This window comes from Cygnus atratus, unplaced genomic scaffold (genome assembly GCF_013377495.2).
Source record: "Cygnus atratus isolate AKBS03 ecotype Queensland, Australia unplaced genomic scaffold, CAtr_DNAZoo_HiC_assembly HiC_scaffold_34, whole genome shotgun sequence".
In the NCBI taxonomy this organism is placed as follows: Eukaryota; Metazoa; Chordata; class Aves; order Anseriformes; family Anatidae; genus Cygnus; species Cygnus atratus.
This window is the reverse complement of record NW_026109932.1, coordinates 139755-149048: the sequence shown is the minus strand read 5'-3', so window position 1 is coordinate 149048 and position 9294 is coordinate 139755. Positions and strand designations below refer to the sequence as shown.

Sequence of the window (9294 nt, the reverse complement as noted above, 5' to 3'; positions counted from 1 at the left end):
GATGGGGCAACCCTGGTTCTACATAGAAACTGGAGGATGAGACGCTGCAGAGCAGCACTGATCTATTCTCTTTAGTGACCAGTGATAGGACCTGTGGCAATGGTGTCAAGCTGCAACAGAGGAGATTCAGGCTGGATATCAGGAAGAGGTTCTTCACCAAGAGGGTTGTCGCGCACTGGAACAGGCTCCCCAGGGACGTGGTCACCAAGCCCGTCAGAGTTTAATAAGCATTTGGACTGTGCACTTAGTCACTTGGTCTGAATTTTTGGGTGGACCTGTGTGGTGCCAGGAGCTGGACTAGATGATCTTTGCGGGTCCCTTCCAACTCAGGATATTCTATGATTCTATGACTCTATTTCTGTTTGCTTGTTGTTTTTTTTTTTTCTATATAATTTTCAAGGGAATTTTGACTTCTTCAGCCCTGGAAAATTTCACATGAGAACAGTGCATCCCAGGGTTTTTCCCTCTTACAAGTACTGATGAAAAAGAAGTCAACAATACCCCCCGAAAGAAAGCCATTCCCACCTTGGGCTTAACTGATTTTTCTTTTTATGTAATCTTCTTGTTCATAGGGCTGCATTTTCCCTTCTAAAGACAGTGGTTGCTATAGTTGAGCTTAGTATTGTGAAGATTTTATGTATTTGTGGATCTCTAACACATACTGACTCAACCTTTCATCCCCTCCCAGTAAGACAGTCTTTGCAGCTACATAAGTATTTGGAATCTGAAAATATCTCCCAAATAATACCCCAGCTGGCATTAATCCTATCTCTTTTGGCCTCTGCTTTGTATGCATTAAAGTGATTGTTAAGGCATCTGTCTTCTTCAGATCGGTTTCTGCACAAGTATTAAATACAGTATTTTTCAAGCTCTGATTCATTCATTCAACTTTCCTTGATGATGGTGGTTGATATGGGGTATACAGGTATTAGGTGACGCCTAATGTTTCATATCACCTTTTTAAAACCTGAGCTGTGAAATGGCTCCCCTGGTTTGAATCAACCTTTTCTGGAATTCCAAGCCTGGTCACCATGTCTTTTAATAAGAACCTCATTATACTGCCTGCCTCTGCATTCCATAAAGGTGAGTGCTTTGGGCCATCCTGTTGTGGCAGGTATGCTCTTCTCCTGCACTTGACATAAGTCTTCCTTGGGTTTATGAGCCACAGAAGGCCTTGATGTGCCCATTCCTTGAACCAGACAGCACATCAATAACAGAGCACCAAGTGCATGCTCAACACCATGACCATGAACAAAGAGGGTACTGCCTTAAAGCAGGTACCCATAGAAATCCCCCGTGGAGAAATGACGGAGCTCTCCAGGAATCACAGCAGGATGTGACCCTCAGTTTCCCTAAGCTGGGACACTTCTGAGGTGTGATGTCTCTCAGGGCTGACTCCTTGAGGGTCAAGGCTTGCCTGCTGACAAATGCCAATGAGGGAGAAGAGTGAGTAATTTACCAAAAAGCGAGGAAGACTGTAAGCACCTAACTGACTTTAGACCTCCCCCTCCCAATACCCTGCAGTAAGTCTCGTATGAACCTTGCCATTCTCAAACCGTTAACCAAGTCACTGTTTCAATTGTAGCAAATTCCTTTGAATTATTGTGTTAAATTGGCTGATGATTAAACGCACATTAAGTGCTATTAAGAATCATACAATCTAATCTTGTGACTTACCATAAAAGTATTAATAAATCTTAGATTGTTGCTATATCAAAGTTGTGTAAAAATCTATTTGCAACACCTGACAACTAGTCAATAATTACTAACATATATTTGTATCCCTTTGACACGTGCATAATGTGTCTTCAACATTGTATAATCTACTTGCAGGTTTTGGAACAGGAAAGTAGCCCATGGTTTGTCTCCAAGAGTCTTTTCCTCCTTGTCCACCTTTAAACTGTAGACCTGAGAAACCGGGCAAATTTTAGTCACTTGTTTTGCTGCAACATAAATTCTTGAGGCACACCAATCCTTTCAGAATTGTCTTTGCCAATGCTGTATGTCCAAAATGATTTAGTTGGTGATAGATTTTTGCCATTGTAATCAAGTTCCTTTTGGGCAAAATTGGTAAGCTTGATTCACTTCTCTTTCTTTTATCTATCTGTGCACCCAGTCTTTTCCATTCTTCTATTTCTTCTTTTTCTATTTGTTCATATAAAATTAGCAAATTAGGAAGAGTCTCCTGAGTTGTTAGTGATAATATGTGATTTTTTTTTCCCAAAGGCTGTCTTGCTGTTGCTTTGGCTCTAGTGTTTGCATAGGTGCCTACTTTTTATAAATCAGTCTTTTCTTTAGTGTGGGTTGTCTGATGCATCACACTGATCTCTTCTGGAAGGTTAACAGCTGCTAACAAATTCTCAATCTGTTGAGCATTTACTGTCCAGCTGCCACTAGAGGTCATGAAACCTCTGTTTCCACAGCTGTCCTGCAGCGTGGAAGATATCAAAAGCATATTTCTATTACATATGGATGGTCACTTTTTACCATTCTGCTTCCCTGCAGATTTCTGTCAGGGTTATTAACTTAGCTGCTTGAGCACTGTGTTTAGGAGAAATAGGCTCTGCTGTTAGCAATCTGTTCTGGGTCATGGTGCCATACCCCGTTCCTCACCTTCTTTCCAGGTAATAAGATGACCCACCTACAGATAGAGCCCAGCCTGGAGCTGGCACGGTAAGGTCTGTAAGGATCTGTAAGGTCTGTAAGGATCAAGAAAGAGCTCACCTTGGTCCTACAGATGAAGAAAAGGTCATCTTTTCTTGATTCTGGGTTACCTCTATGCAGCCATGATGTGGTTCCCCTTCATCCACCAATGGTAACAAGGTTGCTAGGTTCAAGGATTTGCATCTTCTCAAGAGGATGTTATCTGCTGTCATCAACAGCAGTTCGTACTTGTGGAGTCTCTGAAAACTCATATAGATAAAAAAGCACATTTAGTTAACATCAATTCAACACCACATAGGGTGCTTAGAGTCCTAACACAATCTTCTGACATTTTTCTACTACCAGTGCTGCTGAGGCTATTGTTCTAATGCTTCCTGCCATGCCTTTAAAAACTGGGTCCAACTGGGCTGACAGTAAGCCACTGGGTACATCCGCCCTCCCAAAGTGTGAGCCAAGACCCAGAAGCCACTCCTTTCCTTTCATGCACAAGTAAATGGAATGGCTTACTGTAATTTGGCATCTTGAGTGTGGGTGCTGACATCAAAACTTTCTACAGGATTATGAAAGCTTTCTCCAAATCTGAAGTCCATGTCAGTGGTTCTTCAGCATCTGCTTTTGTGCAGGCCACAAATGGTTCAGCTATTTTCCCACAGGCTCTTATCCGTGGTCTGCAAAAACATTGTACATATCTAAAAACCAGCTTTCCTTCTGGGCCATGTTTGGGCTTCTTTATTGGTAATAATGGTGTTTTACAAGGAAATTTACAAGGGGTTAAAATTCCCTTCTTCAACAACTCTTCACACGTCAGCCTTATTCCATCTTTAGCCTCTTGTGGCAGTGGGTATTGCTTTAAGGAGGGAAGTTCCCTCCTTTAGTTTTCAGTGTAACTGGGGCTGCTGACTCTAGTAGCCCCATATCTGTTGAACTCCATGCCCACAAAGATGTTGGTATGTCTTTCAGCTCCTTAGGGATTTTGTTTTTTTTTCTGCCAGCATTTAACATTATTGTTGGAACATCTTCTATTGGAAGTTTTACAGTTACACCTTGAGTGATCACATACCAATTCTGCTCACAATTTACAGAATAAGTACCACCCTAATAAATTTGTAGGTGCTGATTCTAATACCAAAAAGAATTGGTCTACAAATAGCAGGGCCATCACATCTTCTATCTTTGAAACAGTTCCCTGCTTTCCTTCTACACCTATGACATTTACATTTCCTGTTATGTCTGAGCCCACTGGGACATCAGTTAGTGTGGAATAAGTTGTCCTGGTATCAACTAAATATGAATAACCTTATTTCCAATTTTTGTATCTATTATCGTTTCCTGGGATCCACCCAGGAAGTATATTTCTGTTTCATTTCCCACTGCTGGGGTTTGTGATCTGAAAATATCTTTGCGTATCTTCCTCCCCTTGTCCCCTGCTCTACCAGGCTCCCTAACCTGCGTTCTGGGTACCCTTTCTTGAGATTCGTGGGCATTCTCTTCTCCAGTGCTCTGACTTCTTGGAATAACTGCAGCAATCCTCTAGTGTTGCTCAACCTCTACTCAGATTTATGCTTCTCTGATTTCTACTATTTCTTTGCCTCCCCTTAAAATCCCTCCCAATTAAGGCTGCTACCAGAAGGCTTGCCATTTGCTCCTGCTACTTCCTCTTTTGTCTAGCTTTTTTGTGTCCCCATCTCTCCCGTTATACACAAATGTGGTTATGCTCATTACTTCTTTTGTTTTACCTTGCCATCCTGGGGTATATTTAGTAAAATATTTCTTGGTATCTGGGGCTGCTTGATCTACAAACAATGAGACAACCAAGGGCCTGTTTCAGGATCTATTTTCCCAAATATTCGCAGGTGTTTCTCCAACCTCATTTGGAAGCAGAGGGGTGTACCCTGGTCTTTGTTGACCATCTCTTACCTTTGTCCAATTTACCATTCTTTCTCCTGCTGCCTCTGTTGCAGTTACTAACCCAGTGCAGCACTAAAAGGCACCTGCACCAAAGACACTGCCACCACAGCCTCCAGGGAGGGTGAAAGGAGGATGGCAGGCAAAGGGAGAACAACCTCCTTTAGCAGAGCTGACAGGGCAGGATGAACAGCCAGGGGTGCAAAACAGGACAGCAAGAGAGGAGGAATCCAGAAGCAACAGGAGCACAGCAGAAACACCGTCAGCACTAGCAGCAATTGCTTGAACTTGCATAGACAAAACAGTCTAAGTTGACGCCTTTTTTCTATCACCCTTTGACTCATTTTATTTAAATTGTCCACTTTGTTTGGGCAATTCACTTCTCCAAATTGCCCAAACATACCAGGGCAGGGGATCGGTCCTGCAATAATAATCACAACAACCTTAGGCAATCTATGTTAAAACCACCAACTCCTGGCCACCCCTAACCTGCAGTCGCTAACGCAGTCATAGCAGGCCAAGGTTTCTGACAAAATTCCACTGCCTTTTTCTTACATAACCTTAAGATACCACCAATTTTATTCCAATTTTCCAAAACTTCTGCTAGTGGAGCATCAATCACTCACTATATCTTGTCCAATTTCTAAGTTGCAGGGTTTATGTGGAATTACAATTTTAACACACAACCACTCTGCAAGATTTCTGTGAATTTAGTTTTACCTCACCACCACATCTGTGAGAGACATAAAACAGGTCATTTTACCCAGTTCACAACCCAAACCATCCCGGGAGGCTCTGAAGTCAACTGGTCACTGCGGTCCCACCTGGGGAGCCAAATTCTGTCACAGAAGTGGCTTGGGATGTTCCACGACCAAGAAGGAAACAGGACCCATGGACAGATTTACACAGTTTTACTAAAGCTTTGTCAAGATTGTGAGACCCCCGTCCTCCACTAGAGAAATGAAAGCCCCCCCATTACAATTTGCAGCAGCTGTTACACAACCTGCAACAAAACACATCCAATCACATCATTACAACCGTCCTGACCTTCCCTCATTGCCATGCACAGCAGGGCTTCTGGCAGGAGAGGTGCGGGCCTTAGATTGGCTCCAGTCCTTTGGCTTTGTCTCCTGAGGCCTTTCTCATCTCCCACGTTGAAGTTTCCTCAAATCAGGATTTTTGGTGATTGTTGCTCCTAGTGCATTCCAGGAGAGCGCTCAGGCCTGTGTTTGCAGCTCTAGGCAGACACAAAGTGATCAGTATCAAGCTTGTAGGAGAACAGGTAACTCATTAGGGCAGGGCATAGCGGGTAACCCTTTCTACACACACCCCAGTCTAACCATTCCCCCCCCGTTTCCCCTTCTTTGCTATTTCCCCCAAATCCCATCCCCCAAGTGGGTGGGTACCCTCCCAAAATGTCTATTTCCACCCAAATTCAAATCCCTGAAGTTGGCTGTCCCCCCACCAACTATTTCCCCCATCCCCCTGCAACCTATCACTCCTAATTGTACCATGCAAGCTGGCTGTTTCCCCCCAAATCACCTCCAGCTGAATACTCCCTCCAAATCGCCCCAAACTGGTGATGCCCCCAAATACTCCCTCCAAGGTGGCTATCACACCCCCCTGTCCTGTTGGCTCCTCCTCAGGCTGGCTAGTCTCTCCGAGAAAAGACCCCACGAACCAGAATAACTGGCCTGTGCATCACAAACTGGATTTTGAGGTCAGTGTCACAGGGCATGTGTTGGTGGGGAGGTTTCTTTGCCGATGGTTATATGGGGGATTTACAGTTACTTCTAAGACCACCGTGGGGTGCAGGCTAGTGCTATACGTTTTCCTTTGCCCTCAGGTCAATGAGCAGATTGAACATTACAAAATGTTTGGCAGACTCGGTGAGTGGAGACGTCAGGAGTATGCAGGGACTTGCTGCATTCCTGTGCAGGCCAGCAGCCAGAGGAATGAGAAGGGCTGTACAAGTGACAGCAGCATTCAGGGAAAAAAAGGAAAAAAGCCCAGGGAAGATAAACAAGCAATTCCCCTCATACCCTGTTGTGGTGGTTTTACCGTGCTAGGCAGCTGAACGCCACAACCGCTCTCTCACTCCCCCTCCTTAGATGAGGAGGGGAAGAAGTAAAGGAAAGAACAACTCACCGGTTGAACTAAGGATGATTTAATTAAAGGAAAAAAGAAATAATTACTAAGGAAAGATTATTAGTAACTGAACAATTTAACTGAACAATTAACAATTTAACTAAAGGGGAAAAAAAAAAGGGAAAAGGGAGGGGGAAAGGGAAAACTAAACAAAACAAGTAAAGGCTATGTGGAAGTGCAGAGGAAAGAAATTACTCTCTACTTCCCACAAATGAGCAATGCTTGACCACGTCCTTGAAGCAGGGCCTCAACGCACGTAGCCGGTGTTCGGGAGGAGCACAGATGTTTTCACGAGAGCCCACCCCTCCCCTCTTCCTCCTTTTTCCACCTTTTATTGCTGAGTGTGACATCATATGGTATGGAATATCCCTTTGGTTGGTTTAGGTCAGCTGCCCTGGTGATGTTTCTTTTCCCACGTTTTTGCCCACCCCCTAGGAGGGTTAGAGAGAGTCCTGATGCTGTGCCAGCACTGCTCAGCAGCAGACACAACACTGGTGTGATACCACTGCTGTTTTAGCTACGAGTGCAGAGCACAGCACTGTATGGGCTGCTGCAGGGAAAGTTAACATCCCAGCTCGACCCAGTACACCTGTTAATAAAATTTCTTTGCCTTGGAGTTAAATTGAGCGTTTTGTTTCATATGTATGTGAAGCAGCAGCAGGGCTCCCTGCAGGGGCTTCCTGCCTCCCAGGGAGTTGTACTGCAACTAACCCCAGCCAGCGTGGGCTGAGTAGCTAATTCAGAGGGTGTTCAGGATGAACATTTTAAGCAGTGTTCATGCTGCTTTGGTGAATGAGCCTGATGCCTCTGGCTCTCTGGCAGAGGGGTCGGGATGTTATCTCAGCCCCTTCCCCTGCACTGACACCCCCCCCCCCACACACACACACCCTAAGTGTTGCTGCTGTGGATGCTTTCAGGGCTGATATTGGGGCGTGGGTGAGAGTTCTGTAGGACAGCACTGAAACTGTCACCTGGCCCATCCCTCTGCTCAAAAGGTTGTCATTCTCATGGGCAGAATCTTTAAGGATTCCTAAAAGGGGAATCTTAGGGGAGGAAAAAAAAATGTATCTCCTTGGATTAGGAGTTTATTTTATCATCCTTAGAGACAAGGACCTCTTGCGCCACTGGCGATCACACTGGGCTGTCCTGTCCAGTCACCTTCCATTTGCAAGAGGGATGATCTGCATTTGTGTAAAGGGGGATGTACAGTCCCAGTGAGCACCTTATTTGCAGAGTTAAGTGACGTTTGTTCCCCAGCACTCAGCAATTTCCTGTGCACCACTCAGCCCTACTGCTCAGCTCCATCAGAGTTAAATCTCTGTAAGGTGAGGCTACTCCTTTGCAATGGTGCATTTCCCTTTTCTACCTGATTCTTCACAAATCCTAGAGAGCTCAGCCTTAGCCTGGTTCTCTCAGGTTTCCCCCTGCCAATATAATTTATCGATTTGATAGCTGTGAATGGTCTGTTCCTTACAGGAGGTGTTGCAGCCTACTGCAGTGAGTGGCTCTTTTCATTCCCTCTCCCTGCACCCACCCCCCAGTTACAAATCCCATCACTAGGCCTGCAGTTTGAGCCATTTGCACCGCTTCTTGTCCTCCCAGTGTTCTGTAAACACCTATTTTTTCCATCCCAACTGTTGAAAAATTGGAGTCTCTGCCCAAGGTAAGGGACGCAGCTGCTGCTTTCCCCTTTGTGGGGTTCATCTAGCAGCAATGCCAAGCATGTGTCCCAGAGACACATAGGACAGTGACACGGCCGGTCACACAAGGACTGCCTTCAACAGCACCTACGCACAGGACTCACGTAAAACAGACACATAGCCAGCCAAGTCACCCTCTCTTTGGCTGGCAGGGACAGCCAGTTGTTAGTGCAGGCCCACAAACACACTCAGGGTTTGAAAGCATGCATACATCTGCAGGTCCCCAAGCATCGGCACGGCCCATCTGTCCACCCAGAACTCCTGCACAGTCCGCAACCCCTGACCTGCCCCATGGGTCCCCGGCTCACTGGCTGGTCCAGCATGGTGCTTGCTGCACACATGCAGCATTCACACTCACCCCCAATGCACACTACTTTCAGGGGTCCCCCTGGGAGTACCAGCAGAGACCCCATCGCCTGCCTGATACCCCAGCTCAGACCCAAGGGCCCTGCTACTTGCTGGCTGTCCCGGCTTAAAGCTTGCTAGCAAATACACATGCAAACTTCTAAACTGGAGTAAATTTGGAGGGTGGGGGAAAAAATGGAAAAAAAATCACTCTATGGTCAATAAATACTCTGTTCTTGAACCCTGGGCCAGGGCAATCCCAAGCACAAACACAAGTTGGGCAGAGAAAGGACAGAAAGCAGCCCTGAGGAGAAGGACCTGGGGGCCGTTGGTGGATGAGAAGCTCAACAAGAGTTGGGAAAAGCAAACGGTACCTTGGGCTGCATCAAAAGCAGCGTGGCCAGCAGGTCAAGGGAGGTGATTCTCCCCCTGTGCTCTGCTCTCGTGAGACCACACCTGGAGCCCTGCGTTCAGCTCTGTGCTGGGTCTGGCTGGGATGGAGTTAATGTTCCCTGCAGCAGCCCATACAGGG

General features: G+C 45.8%; 1 long non-coding RNA gene across 6 annotated transcripts in view; it reads right to left on the bottom strand.

Annotated features, from left to right (window-relative positions):
* Window positions 1-9294, bottom strand: part of LOC118260512 (uncharacterized) — a 40105-nt gene that overhangs the window by 28443 nt on the left and 2368 nt on the right. For 3 of the 6 annotated variants that reach the window (XR_007709363.1, XR_007709362.1, XR_007709364.1), the window contains exons 3-5: window positions 5617-5806; window positions 3172-3332; window positions 2725-2910 (exon numbers count right to left, since the gene is read on the bottom strand). This is a non-coding gene — a long non-coding RNA (uncharacterized LOC118260512). Of the gene's footprint in view, window positions 1-384; window positions 2429-2724; window positions 2911-3171; window positions 3333-5616; window positions 5807-9294 lie in introns of those variants that run through there. The other 3 variants (XR_004782233.2, XR_004782232.2, XR_004782234.2) reach the window with 3 other exon arrangements.